Source organism: Triticum dicoccoides, chromosome 3B (assembly GCF_002162155.2).
Source record: "Triticum dicoccoides isolate Atlit2015 ecotype Zavitan chromosome 3B, WEW_v2.0, whole genome shotgun sequence".
Classification (NCBI taxonomy): Eukaryota; Viridiplantae; Streptophyta; class Magnoliopsida; order Poales; family Poaceae; genus Triticum; species Triticum dicoccoides.
This window is the reverse complement of record NC_041385.1, coordinates 238,906-255,500: the sequence shown is the minus strand read 5'-3', so window position 1 is coordinate 255,500 and position 16,595 is coordinate 238,906. Positions and strand designations below refer to the sequence as shown.

General features: G+C 47.9%; 1 pseudogene; it reads left to right on the top strand.

The window, feature by feature from the left end:
* The first annotated feature begins 1,330 nt into the window (after nt 1–1,330).
* LOC119274219 lies at nt 1,331–5,477 on the top strand (annotated as a pseudogene).
* Nucleotides 5,478–16,595: the final 11,118 nt, after the last annotated feature.

Below are 16,595 nucleotides of genomic sequence, written 5' to 3'. Positions count from 1 at the left end.
TTGCCCCACAGTCCTCAAATGTTTAGTTTTCCCCTCCTCCTTTGCGATTTCCTCCATCCCATGCGCGACTTGGCAGGAGGGAAATTTCCGTGCGCGCCCGCCGTTCCCCCGCCTCCTCCTCAAATCTTCGGCCACTTTTGCTTCCTTCGGCCACCCCATGCTGTGGAGAGCTTCGCTCAAGAGTCTGTTCACCGTGCAGTTGTAGTTTGTAATACTCTCTCCTTCTTAAGAAAATGATAGGAAACTCTGCTTGCTTGTTCTTGAAAAAAAAAAGATGAGATGATACACATATTCAGTGGACAAGTCTGTGCATACGCATGTAGGTTCTCATCGTCTGTTGAGGAATCACAAGCAATCAAACTCCAACTGCTAACTAGTAGTGCTACTAGTACACTGACAATAACATACCTGGATATGGTTGTGGTGAACCATCCACGAAGAAGACTGTTCCACCATCATGAATGAATTGGGTTGGATTGTAATCTTAATGACCAGCCTCGCGGGCCCATCAATCACTCGCCAATTCTACCGCCCCTAGCTTGCCAAGTCAACTGAGCGCAGCTTAGATATTTAGATCCCTTGTGGTGGGATCAGTTCATCCGGATTTAAGTCCTCAACTTGACATATATAGTCCTCAGCTTGCATTTTTTTGTAGTGGGATCAGTTCATACGGAGATCGCCCAGGTCGCTCCCACGGGCGGCTTGGCGGAACCCTAGCAGCTGCAGTCGCCCGCACCTCCTCCCCGCCTCCCCCTCACCACGTCGGCGGCGGCGGGCCCCTTATCCCTCCTCCCCTAGTGGCTACGGCGCGGGACGTGGCGAGTAGGCATGGAGCGTGGCGCTCCCGCAATAAGTGGCGCAGCTAGAGGTTGGACAGGTGGTCCATGAACCGTGGACCACCTCAAACTTCCCCGTAGCTTGTATATATTGTAGTAAAACTTAGAAAATAAATAAATCCATATAAATATTTCAATTACCGGACCACCCTGACGCATTGGGCTAGCCACCCACACATGTTCTACCAACTGGATATGTTGCCCATCAACTCGTTGCTACTGGTACAGTGACAATAACCTCATCAGACCCATTTACACTTGCAAGAGAAATCTAGATAATGGAAAGTCGAACCTTTCAAAGATCGACAACCTTCACATAGAGAAAAAGTCTCTTGATTATTATGAGCGTATAATTGACGTCGGGGGCACCGTGTGGGCACCTTGATGCTCGTGGCCATATTCTGTTCTCCAAAGAAATTGCAATAATTCAGATGAAGAAAAGTCAGACCATTCGAACATCAATAACTTTCTGCTGGAGAAAAGTCTGAACTGAAAGACCAAAGTTCAATCCAGACAAATTCAACTAAAGCAACATCTCTACGCACCACGACGTCTACTATAAATTTGATCCCTCCATAGCCGTGATAGACCCATCACAGTGTGCATGAGAACCAATAGCTGAAACAATGGGGTTCTCTTCTTCCTCTCGGCGCTCACACATAGCTTCGATGCTACAACTTTGCGTTTGCATGCTGTTATGCAGAGTAGAGGGAGGATCCTCTGACGAGGTAATTTGTTTATTTCTTCTTCTTCTTTTGTAAAGGAGGTTGAACCCACTGCCTCTGCATCATTGTGACGCATACAACAATTTTCATTGATTATTAAGTAGAGTACATAACAAAGGCAATCACGAATAAACTATTAGAAGATATGAAATTAACACCCACCACTAAATCGTCTTCTTCTGCAGCAACACTTTGAAGAAGGGATAAACACCCCCGTGACATCACCATCATGTTCGGCCCGAGATAGCCTAGACAAGGATTTTCATCCAAATTGCTGGGACCAACCAATGAAGACCAGCACGGCAAAGAGAGAATTATCCTCATATGAGGTAATTTATGTTTATTTAATTAATTAACGGTGGCGCTCCATACAAGCTAACCCTCTGCATGCATGTATGCCTGCATCTGTTGTATTTAGCTCTACATAGTTTACCTGGGCGAAGTGAAGCATGACCACCCCGACCACGTGGTCGCTTCACACCATGACATGCTCACCACTCTTCTTGGAAGCAAGGAAGAATCTATAGCCTCGGTGGTATACAACTACAAGCACGGCTTCTCAGGCTTCGCCGCCATGCTCACACCAGAGCAAGCAAAACAACTTGCAGGTCGGCAGCGTCGTTATCATCTAATCTGTAAGACAATAAGTTTTGGGGGAACCAGCACAACCCTCTAGGGGTGGCTTATCTCATTATATATAATGGATGTGTTACAATACGTACATAAGTACAGAAGCTATACATAGTCTAACACCCTCCCTCAATCTTAGCCACTTTCTAAAGAACTGAGAAGGATAAGATTGCAAACTGTGGTAGAGGTAAAGGCTTAGTGAAGATGTCTGCAAGTTGATCCTTAGATGAGATAAACTTGATCTGGAGTTGCTTCTGTGATACACGTTCCCGTACAAAGTGATAGTCAACTTCAATGTGTTTCGTTCGGGCATGAAATACTGGATTTGCAGAAAGGTATGTAGCACCGATGTTATCACACCAAAGAATAGGAGGCTGTGGTTGAGACAAACCCAACTCCTGAAGCAAAGACTGCACCCAAATAATCTCTGCAGTAGCATTAGCCACAGCCTTGTACTCAGCTTCAGTACTGCTACGTGACACAGTAGCCTGTTTTCGAGCACTCCAGGCGATCAAATTAGGGCCAAAGAATACTGCATAACCCCCCGTGGATCGCCTGTCATCTGGGCTACCAGCCCAATCTGCATCAGAGAAGGCCGAAAGGACCCGAGAGGAAGTCGGCTTATCTCATTATATATAATGGATGTGTTACAATACGTACATAAGTACATAAGCTATACATAGTCTAACATAATCTAATTATAAATCTCCCGGTTTCATTTGCATTATAGTATATGTGAGGCATGTGTGCAGAATCTCCGGAGGTCATCAACGTCCAAAAGAACAAAATCCACACGACAACCACCACACGAAGCTGGGACTTTCTTGGCCTCAACTACCAGATGCCTGGTCCTGGCAGTGGGCTACTCAAGGGAAGCAACTATGGAGAGGATGTGATCATCGGGGTGGTTGACACCGGTTAGTATTAATTAAATGTTGCAATTTTTCAGGCGACCGGGTGCAAAACAGATAAGTGTCCTTTTTAAGGAGAAGAGAGAGAGGCTATCAGCTATTGAATAAGAATAATTATTTCCAAGTTAATAGAGATGGTCACCCCCCATTTTAATTTGGCACCATTTCTTGTAAAAACTTACTAATCAGGGATATGGCCGGAGTCGAGGAGCTTCAGTGATGAAGGGTACGGGCCGATACCGTCAAGGTGGAAAGGAAAGTGCCAACTCGGGCCAGACTGGGGCAGCAACAACTGCAGCCGCAAGATCATCGGCGCTCGGTTCTACACCGCGGGAGTGGACGAGGAGCATCTTAAGACCGACACACTCTCACCTCGCGATCACAATGGCCATGGCACACACTGTGCGTCCACCGCAGCAGGCTCGGCCGTGGATGCGGCTAGCTTCTATGGCCTTGCCAAGGGGGTTGCAAGAGGAGGTGCGCCACGTGCTCGCATTGCAGTGTACAAGTCAGCCTGGGGCGCTCGCGGAGTTGTTGGTACGGCGGCTTTGCTAGCCGCCATCGACGATGCAATCCATGACGGAGTGGATGTGCTGTCGCTGTCCCTCACCAGTGAAGAGAACTCATTCGGCGCTCTACACGCGGTTCAGAAGGGTATCACCGTGGTGTATGCGGGCGGTAATGATGGGCCTAGACCACAGACCATCAGGAACACTTCACCGTTGCGGCGAGCAAGGTTGATCGATCGTTCCCCACGGTGATCACGCTCGGAAACAAGCAACGGATACTGGTAAGTACCTACTGAACTAACAGGAAAACGAAACAGAAATAAAGAATCATCTTGAGCAAACTCTGCCCGTCTTGTTTTGCAGGGGCAGTCTCTCTACTATCACGTGAAGAACTCCTCCACGAGCAGTTTCGGAGGTCTTATAGCTACATCCGAGTAAGTGAATTGACCTATTTGGGTTTTTAATACTCAGTTAAGCTAATTGTTAGTACTAGTTTTTTAATCTGTGTGGAAACTCTAAAGCCGGCTTCACTTTACTTTTCTGTATCTAGCTGCAGTGCGGAAGGTCTTAATGGCACGGACGTGCAAGGGAAAATCCTGCTATGCTTACCCATACAGTTAAATGACCAAACCGCGATCGCTCCAAAATTCATTTTCAGCCAGGCGGTGCAATATGTCCTAAACGGCGGGGGATCTGGTCTTATTTTCGCTCAATATACGATGGACCTTCTATCTCCAGGCAACGTGTTTGCTTGCGTTGTCGTGGACCTTGACACTGGGATGAAAATCTTCGAATACATGTTTGCCACGAGGTTCGTAATCTCTCTTAATTTTCTTCAATAAATTTGAACAAGCAAACCCTTCTAATCTTTATAGTTCTGTAAGCAGCTCTCCAGTGGCAAAGATCGAACCAGCACGCACCGTTGTGGGGAATGAGGTACTGGGGGCAAAAGTGGCATCCTTCTCTTCGAGAGGGCCATCACGTGATTACCCCGACATTATCAAGCCTGACATAGCCGCGCCTGGAGCCAACATCTTGGCAGCAGTGAAAGATTCCTACAGATTTAATTCCGGCACATTGATGGCTGCCCCACACGTATCGGGCATCGTCGCGCTGTTGAAAGCTCAGCACCCAGACTGGTCTCCTGCTGCGATAAAATCAGCCATCATCACCACAGGTAAAAAGCACGCAGCACATATGAACCATAACTCTGTAGAGGTAGCACATTCAAGGATTCCTAGTTCATCTATTTTCTTTTGCATGGTGGTGAAGCCCATGTAACAGACGAGCGCGGCATGCCCATACTAGCGGAAGGGGTGCTGCGGAAGACGGCCGACCCATTTGACTACGGAGGTGGCGCGACTGATCCCGGCCTGGTCTACGACATCAATCCCCGCGACCACAACAGATTCTTTGGGTACACCATCGTCAGGAGGACGAATGTGAGCTGTGAGGCGATGGCGCTACCAGCATACCATCTAAACCTGCCGTCCATCGCGGTGCCTGACCTGAGGCGCCCGATCACCATGCAGAGGACAGTAACGAACGTTGGTGACGTCAACTCTGTCTACCACGCAGAAGTTCAGAGCCCTGCTGGAGTCAGGATGGAGGTTAAGCCCCTAGTGCTCATCTTCGACGCCACGAACAAAGTTCGTTCATTTAAGGTGAATTTCTCACCTATGTGGAAGCTGCAAGGGGACTACACCTTTGGAAAATAAGAAAATCATGTATAGAAAATCATGCTCTTAACCAATACTAGCATAAATAAGAAAACAAATGGGTGCATATTCTCTATAAACTAGATGGTATCTCGCACGTTGTTGCGGAAACTCATGGTCCTACACACATGATAATACATAAATTAAATAACTTTGTTTGCAAATAGTAGATATATGATCTTAAGGTTAAGTTTTTTGTAATGAACCCAATACTTGGAGTATAATTACGAACATAGCAAAATATGAATGATGTGATCGAGTTTTCTACTAAATGTAGTGATATGACATAACTAATCTCATGAGTAATCAATCTTCACATCTACATAGTTATTAACAGCTCAACGAAGAATAAAAACTAAAATCGAATATGGAAATTGTAGTCGCTTGTTATAATTGACGGTGAGTGATGGGTCTCCAATATCTATCACAATAGGAACAAAACCAATCAATATCACCGGAACAAAAGAGAACCAATTTATTTGCCCTTTTTCATGCCAAAAGAAATACCAAGTCGTGTTGAACAAAAGAATACCAATTTATTTTCCCTTTTTCCTGCCAAAATAAATACCAAGTCATTTTTTGCGAGATAATACCAGATCATGTTGAACAAAAGAAAAAGAGTACCAACTTATTTCCCCTTTTTCCTGCCAAAACAAATACCAAGTCATGTTGTCTCAAAGCGCTGCGATCAAAAGAACACGATATCTTATACATGGATAAGCACCGAGATCTAAATTATGCATGTACTTAAGAACGACAATCACATGCAAGCAACTAAACAATAATCATATACGGTATTCTCTTGAAATATTTTCATTGGTAGCCATCAATGGCAAAGAGCACTGTTGAAGAGACCTCCCTACAGAATATACATGAAACAACCACATTAATTTAGGCAAACTGATTTTTTTTTGGAAAAGGGGGATTCCCCGGCCTCTGCATCAGAAAGATGCATACAGCCATCTTATTAACCAAATAAAGTAGTGCCAACATGGTTTCAAATGGTCTCCAAAAGTAATAAAAAAGCAAATAAAGCTCACACAGAGCCAATAAGGGCTAGAAACACCAACTAGCCATGAAAAGACGCCACAACCGGCTGGCTAAAACTAGATAGGTAAACTACATGCCTATCCTATTACATGACCGCCATCCAAACCGGTTGAAGATATCCCGAGCTACCATCTCCCAGCGGAAAGACCCAGTAACCAAATGCTCCCTGGCCTCCGTCTGGGTGAGTAGCGACCATGAACGGATCAGTGCCGTAGTTTGGAATAAAACCTGCAAAAAAATGGATACATGATATTCTGTTAAAAACCAAACCATTTCTGCAAGTCCAGATAGTCCACAGCAAAGCACAAACTCCAACCCGAATGTGTCTCGCTAAGTCAGGCTCAATCCCATTAAGCCATGTCCCAAATAACGCGTTAACAGAATTTGGTGGATTGGTATTAAAAGCAATATGGAGCGTCTGCCAAAGTACTTTGGCCAACAAGCAATCAAAAAAAAAGGTGTTTGATAGTCTCATCCCGATCACAGAAACTACACCTAGTAGGTCCCGTCCAATTACGCTTTATCAAGTTGTCCTTGGTTAAAATAACTTGTTTATGGACAAACCACATAAACACTTTTATTTCCAAAGGAACTTTGACATCCCAAACATGCTTGGAAGTAGGAATGGAGTTCGAATTAATAACATCAATGTACATTGATTTAACAGTGAATACTCCAGACTTAGTCAATTTCCAGCGTAATTCATCGGGTTGTTGGGAAAGTTGGACCTCCATCAGTCTCCTAACTAGACGGAGCCATTCTTCCCAACGATTGCCCGCTAGCGTTCGTCGGAACTGAATATTAAGGGGGATAGATTGAAATACCGATGAGACGAACACCTCATGTCGTTGAACAATACGATACAAAGGCGGATATTGGATGGCCAAGGATGTCTCGCCGAGCCAAGTATCCTCCCAGAAACGTGTACTCGTGTCGTTTCCAATAACAAACTTCATCCTATTAAACAAGGACTGTTTGACTTTCGTCAGGCCTTTCCAGAAAGGTGAATCGGTCGTCCTGACTATAACCTGGGACAAAGTTTTTGTCTGGAGGTACTTGTTGCGAAGGATTTGAGCCCACATGGCATCATTCTCCGATGAGAGCTTCCACAGCCACTTGCTAAGAAGGCATCTATTCTTAACTTCTAGATTCTCAATTCCTAGACCCCCTTGGTCTTTCGGTCTATAGATGATATCCCATTTAGCAAGCCGATATTTTCTTTTAAGCTCATCACCCTGGCAAAAGAAACGCGGTCGATAGAAGTCCAGTCTCTTCCTAACCCCAACTGGGACCTCAAAGAACGATAGGAGAAACATAGGCATACTCGTGAGCACTGAATTAATCAGAATTAATCGGCCTCCGTATGACATGAGTTTACCCTTCCAGCAACTCATTTTCTTCTCAAATCGGCCCTCGATGCACTTCCACTCTCTGTTTGTCAGCCTACGGTGGTGGATTGGAATACCCAGGTAAGAGAAGGGTAACTCTCCCAACTCACACCCAAACAATTGCCTATAAGCCTCCTGTTCGTCTTTGGCTCTACCAAAACAGAACAGCTCGCTCTTATGAAAGTTAACCTTTGACCCGGTCAATTGTTCAAATAGGCATAACACAAGCTTCATATTTCTCGCCTTGGCCAAGTCATGCTCCATAAAGATGATTATATCATCAGCGTACTGAAGGATGGATACACCTCCATCAATAAGATGAGGTACCAATCCACCTACTTGACCATTTTCCTTAGCCCTTCCTATCAAAATTGCTAACATATCCACCACAATGTTAAACAAGATAGGGGACATCGGATCTCCTTGTCTTAGGCCTTTATGTGTCTAGAAGTAATGCCCTATGTCATCATTAACTTTAATTCCCACACTACCTTTTGCGTAAATGATTCAACCTGTCGGCGCCAGGCTTCATCAAAACCTTTCATACGCAATGACTGTTGAAGGAATGGCCATTTGACCTTATCGTACGCTTATTCAAAATCCACCTTCAAAATTACTCCATCTAATTTTTTGGAATGGATTTCATGGAGTGTTTCATGCAGGACTACCACCCCTTCAAGGATATTTCTGTCCGGCATGAAAGCAGTTTGGGACTGTTGCACCACAGAATGCGCAATCTGTATGAGCCTGTTAGTCTCGACCTTGGTGAAAATTTTGAAACTAACATTGAGGAGGCAGATCGGCCTGAAATGCTCAATTCTCACAGCATCCGTTTTCTTAGGAAGCAATGTGATAGTCCCAAAATTCAAGTGAAATAATTGAAGCTGACCAGAGAAAAGATCATGGAACATAGGTAGTAAATCCCCCTTAATAATGTGCCAGCACTTTTTATAGAACTCTGCCGGGAATCCATCCGGTCCGGGAGCCTTATTATTTTTCATCTGTGCAATAGCATCAAACACCTCCTTCTCTGAGAACGGGGCAACCAGAATATCGTTATCGGCAGCTGATAGCTGAGGCACATCCTCAGTCCTGGACTCATCGAGGGACACACAATTGTCCTCCGGAGGTCCAAATAACTGCTTATAATAGTCAGTAATATATGTTTTTAGGTTATCCTGACCTAAAATAGTGCCCTCGTCTTGTTCAAGCTGAAAGATACGCTTCTTTCTGTGCTTACCATTAGCTATCAAATGGAAGAATTGAGTATTCGCATCCCCTTGGACCACTTTGCGGACTTTAGCACGCAAAGTCCACTTCAATTCTTCTTCGCGGAGCAGTTCTTTCAACCTCTTCTCCGCCTCATTTTTAACCTGAAGCTCAGCTGGCAGTAAAATAGTGGATTCGGCCTTTATGTCCAGGGCCTGTATAAGAGTAAGGAGTCTATCCTTTTCAATCTTATACACACCACTGAGGTGCTTAGCCCAACCCCGTAAAAAACTTCTCAAATGCCTAATCTTATTCTGCCAACGCTCGATCGCAGTCTTGCCTCCTGCACCTCTATCCCATTCCCTGGCAATCACGTCGAAGAACCCCTCACGTTCGAACCATGACATCTCGAAAGAGAAGGTGTTCTTGTTACCCACGTGGTTCGGCTCCCCTGAGTCCACGAACAAGGGTGTGTGATTGGATATTCCCCTCGAAAGAGCTTGCACCGTAACCAGAGGGAACTTTTGTTCCCACTCCACGCTCGCAAGAACTCGATCAAGTTTTTCATAGGTTGGGTTTGGCAGAGCATTAGCCCAGGTAAACTTTCTACCAGAAAGCTCTATCTCCCTCTCAATAATGGTATTCAACATAAACGACCATCTACCATCAAAGTTATCATTGTTCTTCTCCTCTCTCCTCCTGATGATATTGAAATCACCTCCAACCAAAATTGGAAGCTGTTCTGACCCACAGATTCGAACAAGGTCCGCCAGAAACTCCGCTTTAAGCTCGGGCTGTGCGGCACCATAAACCGCCACCAAAGCCCAGTTAAAACCATCTATCCTAGACCTGACTCGAAACTTCATCGCGAAGTCGCCCATCACTACACTTCGGACTTCAAGCGAATCGCATCTCACACCGAGTAAGATACCACCCGATCTTCCTCGCGGAGGAAGGCAATGCCAATCGAAATCAATACCACCCACAAGAGAAGAAAGAAACTGGGGCGCAAAGTTTTCTCTTCCAGTCTCCGATAGAGCAACAAAATCTAACCTCTGCTCTAAAGCTACCTCAGCTAGGAATCTTATTTTAGCCAAGTCCTTCAGACCTCTGATATTCCAAAAGATTCCTCTCATATTTAATCATGGAATTTTTTAATGGTTCGAATCCTAGCACTCCTACGAACTGCGGAATCGGTATAGATCTTCCGTTTCCACTTACGCTTTGGTTTACTAGGCTCTGTCGTCCGGTCCTCATAACCGGGTTCACCTATATTACTAGCATCATTCTCTAGGGGTACATCATCTTCGTCAGAGTCATGAATGGGGGGTGCTAGATCCGCACACAGATTATCGAGCACTCTAACCCCTAACGCATCAATCTCATCATCATTCATTGGTTTAACTGCTGCAAGATTACGAATAGTCTCTAAGGCACGTTCCGCCTCCAAATCTAATAGATCATTCACCGAATGGGTAATCTCACTATCCGTCGCACCTAGTGAAACTCCTAATTGGTTTGCATTGTTTATAATCTCCTCATTAGAAAAATGCAATAAGGAATTAGATAAGTTGACGGCCATACCAGAAGATAGTGCAGCCTCCTGAAGCTTGGCCGCCCTCATAGCGCACCGCTGCTGCATATCATCCACCTCCGGGATGTCGTGGATGCGAGCACTCATCCGTCTCCCCGCCGAGATAGGGTCCAGGATCCCGCCAAACGCGACAACCTCCTCCCTAGTAAAACCTGGCATTGAGTCCCTCAAAGGGTCTACCGATGTTACCAAAGAAGGCGTCTGCGGGCTCCCGAGCCCCCCGGGGACCCCGGCCACGGGTACGAGCGAGGAGGGGATGACGGGGGCCGCCTGCCTGCGCCCTCCTCCCACCCCACCCGCCGGCTCAGCCGGATGAGCCGTGGGCGTATGGGAAACGGTCCTCCTGACCGTCGGGGAAGAAGGAGGGGCCAGGGCCTCCTGCCCCAGCTCCCCCCCCCAATGCAGCTGCGGCCGCGGGGGTCACCGCCACCACCGGAGTAGCAGGAGCCGAGGCCGCCTGCCTCGGGCTCCCTTTCCCAGCACAGGCCGACCCCCTCGGGGCCGGCGTCACTGACGCCTCCGAGATCGGGAAAGGGAGGGGAGAAGGTGAGGCCATCTGCCCCGAACCCCCTCCCCCACGCCCCACCTCGCCCGCAGTCGCCGACACCTGAGTCGTGTCCACGTGAGACGCCAGGACAAGAGAAGCACCCTCCGGCCTCCCCTCCGTAGCTCCAACCAAAGTCCTTGCCGACCATCCAGCAAAAGATCCAGCATCCCCCTCAAACTCCAACAGAGGGAGCGTGTGCTCAAGAATATCATCAGAATCTACCCGGTCACTCCAGAGTCTGGGAGGTGCCGAGGCTGGCTCAAAGGACCCAAAATGCAGCGTAGTCATGGGCACCACTGGTGATGCTGTGGGCTCAACCCCGATCCCATCCCCAGGCAACTGAGTAGCTGGGTGAGAACCGTTAGACCCCTCTTGTGTGGGCTCATCTGACGGTGCCCCCTTGGCCCCCGCACTGCCATCACTGTCGTGCATGTCAACCTCGTTACCATTAACCGCATCAGCAAAAAGATCAGTGTCCTCAAACTCGATCTCTAGCGGGAACACCTCTCCCCTATAGGTCCAGTTGACCTTATCAGGCACGAACTCAATATCCAGAACACTCACTAAAAGCCGGGCCACCCCATGGGCACGAGTAAAAGTCATATCCACTCTTTCTGTCTTCCCAACCATTATACCCATACTAGCCACCACTCGAGCATCCTACAGAGGCTTAGATGGAGCCCCTATAAACCGCAACCAGACCTGCGTAAGTGGCTTTCCCTTAGGCTCTACCTGCTTCCACTCGTGAAACTCCAGGATACACTTAGTACCAGGAACTCTACACAAGCCAAAGCTCAACAATCTCTGCAAATCATCCACAGTTGGGAAATCAACCTTAAAAACCCTGTCCTCGAGAAGCACCAATTCCCATCTAAAATCCCCGGGAGCCAGCTCCTGAAGCCTCCTCACAATCTGTGCTTCAGTCACCTCGCCCTGGGTCGCTTTCACAATCCCGGTGGTCAAGCTCAGGGTCACCTCCGGGACCTCTCTCGCAGCCGGGGACTCAAAAAACATGAGCTCAGCACAATAGACTCCATACATAGTTAGGGACGGAGGCAGGTCACGCAACAACGGTCACTCCCCCGAGTCATGTGCAGGCTTGCCACACGACTCACACAGCTCGGCCACGAACTCAGCAATGAAGTGGCCCTTCTCACCACAACGGTAACAAATCATCCTCTCCTTCTTACGCGCATATTTGGACGCCCTCTCGGCACACTGATAAAAATATGATATGATATTGTAGATACCATTTGTTATTTACCAGAAATTAACAACCACATTAATTTAGGATGGTAAAAATATGATATAATATTGTAGATACCGTTTGTTATTTATCAGAAATTTTGTAAGTGATCACACGTAAGCTAACTGTACTGTACGCCTACTTCCGGGTATGAGCATCTAGTATGCTACTGAACTTTAACCGCCGGAGCCTAGACTGCACGACAGTCACCATGAATGGTACTTATAAGGTAACTACAAATAACTAGGTATCTCATGGGACAACAGATGTCACACATTAGCATCCAGTACAATTATCTTTCAAACATAAGATGATTTGTTTCATTTGGCATAAAGTCAAATTTCAGTTTAGATGCGCCCATGCCTACTACTTATGGGTTGGATAGACACATATACTGCAACAGGGGTTCATCTGCTAGAATTATGACGAAAATAAAAACAGGATAGCTTCACCTGCACCCATATAACATGATTAAAATTAGATCTAGTACATCGCACGGTTGGTTACCAACCAAGGTAGAAAACAACATAAATGGATTGACACGAAGTGAATAAAATGCAGAACTACCTTTTCTTCTGGGAGATCATCCTATTCACAGCCACGGTCCTTTGGGATGTGCATCCATCATAAAAGGATTGATACAAAGTTTATCTCTTTGAACATGTGGTCGTTCAGGGAAAGAGTACCGCCTCGGATGAATCCAGATCTATTCCAAAGTCGCTCCTCCTCCAAAAAAATAAAGCTAGGGTTTCTGCCTCTCGCCGGCGCCGCCGCAGGTCCGTCTCTTCTCCGGTGGCCCTAGGGCCATGGGGGCGCGGTGGATCCTGCCAAGGGCTTGCGGGAGGGCTCCGTTTTCAGTTGTTTTTTTCCTGTCTTGTTAGGGTTTGTGTCATGCTCAGGAAGGCGAGACGGCGGCGGCTCCCTGAAGATGGAATAAAGGTCTCCCCGCCTAGCCCCCGTTCCGGCGGTGCATCTAGCATCGTTGGTGGGCGTGTGGAGGTGTGTCTCCGGCGGATCTATCTTTGGTGGATTTGCTCGGATCTCGTCGTTGTTCGTCTACGTTCGTGTGTCTTCGGGTTGAATCCTTCCAACCTACGTTTTTCTTCTTCGGCGGCGGTTGCTGTTCTGGTGCGCTGGTCCTATGGGGCCTTAGCACGACGACTTCCCGACTGTCTACTACAACAAGTTGTGCCCGACTCCGACGATGGATGGGTGATGACGGCGGCGCGCCTTCGGCTCGCTTCAGTGCTTGTAGTCGTCGCTAGGTGGTCTACGGATCTGGATGTAATTTTTATTTCTGGTGTTCGTTGTACTGCCATGATTAAAGATGAATAGATTGGAAGTTTTTCGCAAAAAAAGAGTACCGTCTCGGATATTCATTGGGAACCAAGAGACGGCTCCCTTCCACTACAACACACAAAGAGACACAAAATTAAGCTTGTACAGATCAAGAGCATTCAGCTTGTGCACACCTGAACTTTTGGTTTGCTGACGTGCATCATCAAAATTCTTGGTGGCATTGCGAAGGTGCAGGGTGGGTGTTGGGCACCCGCGGTCGGGAGACGCCAATGCGAGGCGCTGCAGGTGCCAGTGACGCGCTGCAGTTGCGTCTGGGAACCAGCCACCAGGGAGGTGTTGCGGGCATGCGGCAGCGCCATCTAGGCGCCGTGTGATGATGCAGCATCGTCCTCCTTCTTGCGAAAACTCGGGGCTCGATTCAGGCAGCCATGAATAGCTTGTATGTCAAGATAAATATGATAGTGAGGATCAATCTCTTAGGTATATAGAATGGCCCGAGGCCTTCTCCGCTATACAAGAAATGCCATACGTACGTAGTTCCGTTAATAACCAACAATTTTGATTCTTTAAAACAACTTGATAAATTTAGTAGATCGTTTTAGAAGGCCCTCAATGACCATATATCGACCCTATCCAATTTCTACAATGCCATGGAGGGCTATTGACGAACTAGCTCTACATATTATTTTTTCACGTCTATATGTAGCACAACAAATGTGGGAGCAAACTTATGGAGGGCCGGGGCATTGGAGCCTTTTTTTCGGCCGATCGCGTCGGGGCCATTAGATTTGAGCCGCGTGGGCCATTGAATCTGGCGGAAAAAAAGGGTTTGCCCCGCAGCTTCTTCTTCCTTTCGCTGGAATCACATCTCCCGCTCGGTGCGCACATTATCTCCCCTCCGATGGCTGCTCGTCGCCGTTCCCCACCCCCGCTGGCCGTCCTCGTCGCCGGTCCCCATCCTCGCCGGCCGTCCTCGTCGTTGGTCCCCACATTCACCGTCCGTCCACGCCGCCACCTTGACCCGCCACGGCTGTACCTCTCAGCAGCGACGGGTGAAGCTCAGGTTGCAGCTCCTCCGCCGCCCCTCACCGCAGCCCTGTCGCCATGGCCACGCCCAACCATTCCTTTCTCCTTCATCATCCACGTGCAGATATATTTTGCTTCAACCATTGTTCGTTTTTGCTACGACCGGTGACAGGAATCGCTACAACCATTCATGTCGACAGTCACGACGGCGACCACGATTTGCTTCAACCTTTGTCGGGTTTTGCCGGGAGTAGCAAGACATGACACCGGTTGTAGCTTTTCCCGCTGTCGGTTGCAGCAAAAAATCGCATGCAGCTCCTACCGGTGAAGGTCGCAGCTCCGGCGAAGGAGTGCCGCCATTGCATCAACTGTGAGGTGCCAGTTCTAGCTTTTTCTCGCCGGGTTGAAGCTTTTCATGTCAACGCTTGCAACTTTTTCGTTGTGTACTCACGGGTTGAAGCTTCCTATAAAGCCAGTTGAAGTTTTTTATAAAACCGGTTGAGCTTTTCAATTCAACGGTTGAAGCTTTTCAAAATGATGGCTGTAGATTTTTTTATTTCATAGTGGTGGGTTGAAACTTCTCTACTCCACCGTTTGAAGCTTTTTCAAATATGGGTTGAAACTTTCACATGAACTATTGAAGCTTTTTTTAGTTGTACGGGGTCCGTCGAAGCTTTTTCAAAATATAGTTGAAGCTTTCATATGAACGATTGTAGCTTTATTCAGTGCATGGTGTCTTGTTGAAGCTTTATATATCGCTGGTTGAATCTTTCGAATCGAACGGTTGTAGCTTTTTTGGTCGTCGGTTGCAACATCGGTGGAGGAGCAAAAATGCTTTCAATTTCGTTTGGAAGATGGTTGCAGCAGTGGGGAGAGGAGGTCGCGCCGCCGTGCTGGTAGCATCTCCGGTGGACGGTTCCAGTAGCTCCCGGATGGCTTATCCATGGTGGCTTTCAACTCCGGCTCGCCGGGCCGGAAGGAACCTGCAGCCGCGAGCAGCGGAAAGAAGTGGGCATGGCGCTGACATTGAGGGTATGGACCTGCGCGGGATTGGGGCTAAATGGCGGAGATATCTGAAGGAGGAAGAGGAGGGGCGTGGCCACCCCCATGCGTGGACGCGGCTGAGAAAGAATTTAGGAGGAAGAAGGGGATCGGGAGGACGAAGGTAGCGAGGAAGAAGGGGATCAGGAGGAAGAAGATAAGGCAGGGGCAGGTGGGTCACACGAGGCGTACGATGGCCTCGATCGCGTGGCTCGCGCGGGACCGGCCGAAAGTTTCAGTTGGTGCGCCGCGTAGAAATGTTTACCTTTTTCAAATGATTCAAAAAAATCATATTTCCAATAAGAAGTTGTATCTGTGAAAACTTGCACATCTTATTCGTGATGGATCTGTAACTATTTATTTTAAAGAAAAAAATCAATGAAGACACGAGAGGGATTAATCCACCGTTGGCTGGTGCTTTAATATTCGCGCAAGCCATGATTTCCCCATTCTCCACCAGACCGTACGTACGATCCGCAGCCGCCGAAATTCAGGCCCAAACCCTACGATCCGCCGTCGCCATGGTGAACGGGACGCCGTGCAACCGCGGCCTTGCCGCCGTCCCGGACGAGCTCTTCCAGTGGGAGATCCTCGTCCGCCTGCCGGCCAAGGAGCTCCTCCGCTGCCGCTTGGTCTGCCGCTCCTGGTGCCGTCTGGCCTCCGACGCCCACCACAGCCGCCAGCCGTCGCTCCCGCTGGTCTTCTTCCGTGCCATGGGCAATGAGTACACCGCCCACGCCGCGGTCGATGCCCTGGACATCCGGCGAACCCCCGCCGCGCGCCGGCCCGTCCTCGCGTACGAAGACTACAACTACACTCGCCGTAACTTCACCTTCCACGCCTCCTGCGACGGCCTCATCCTCATA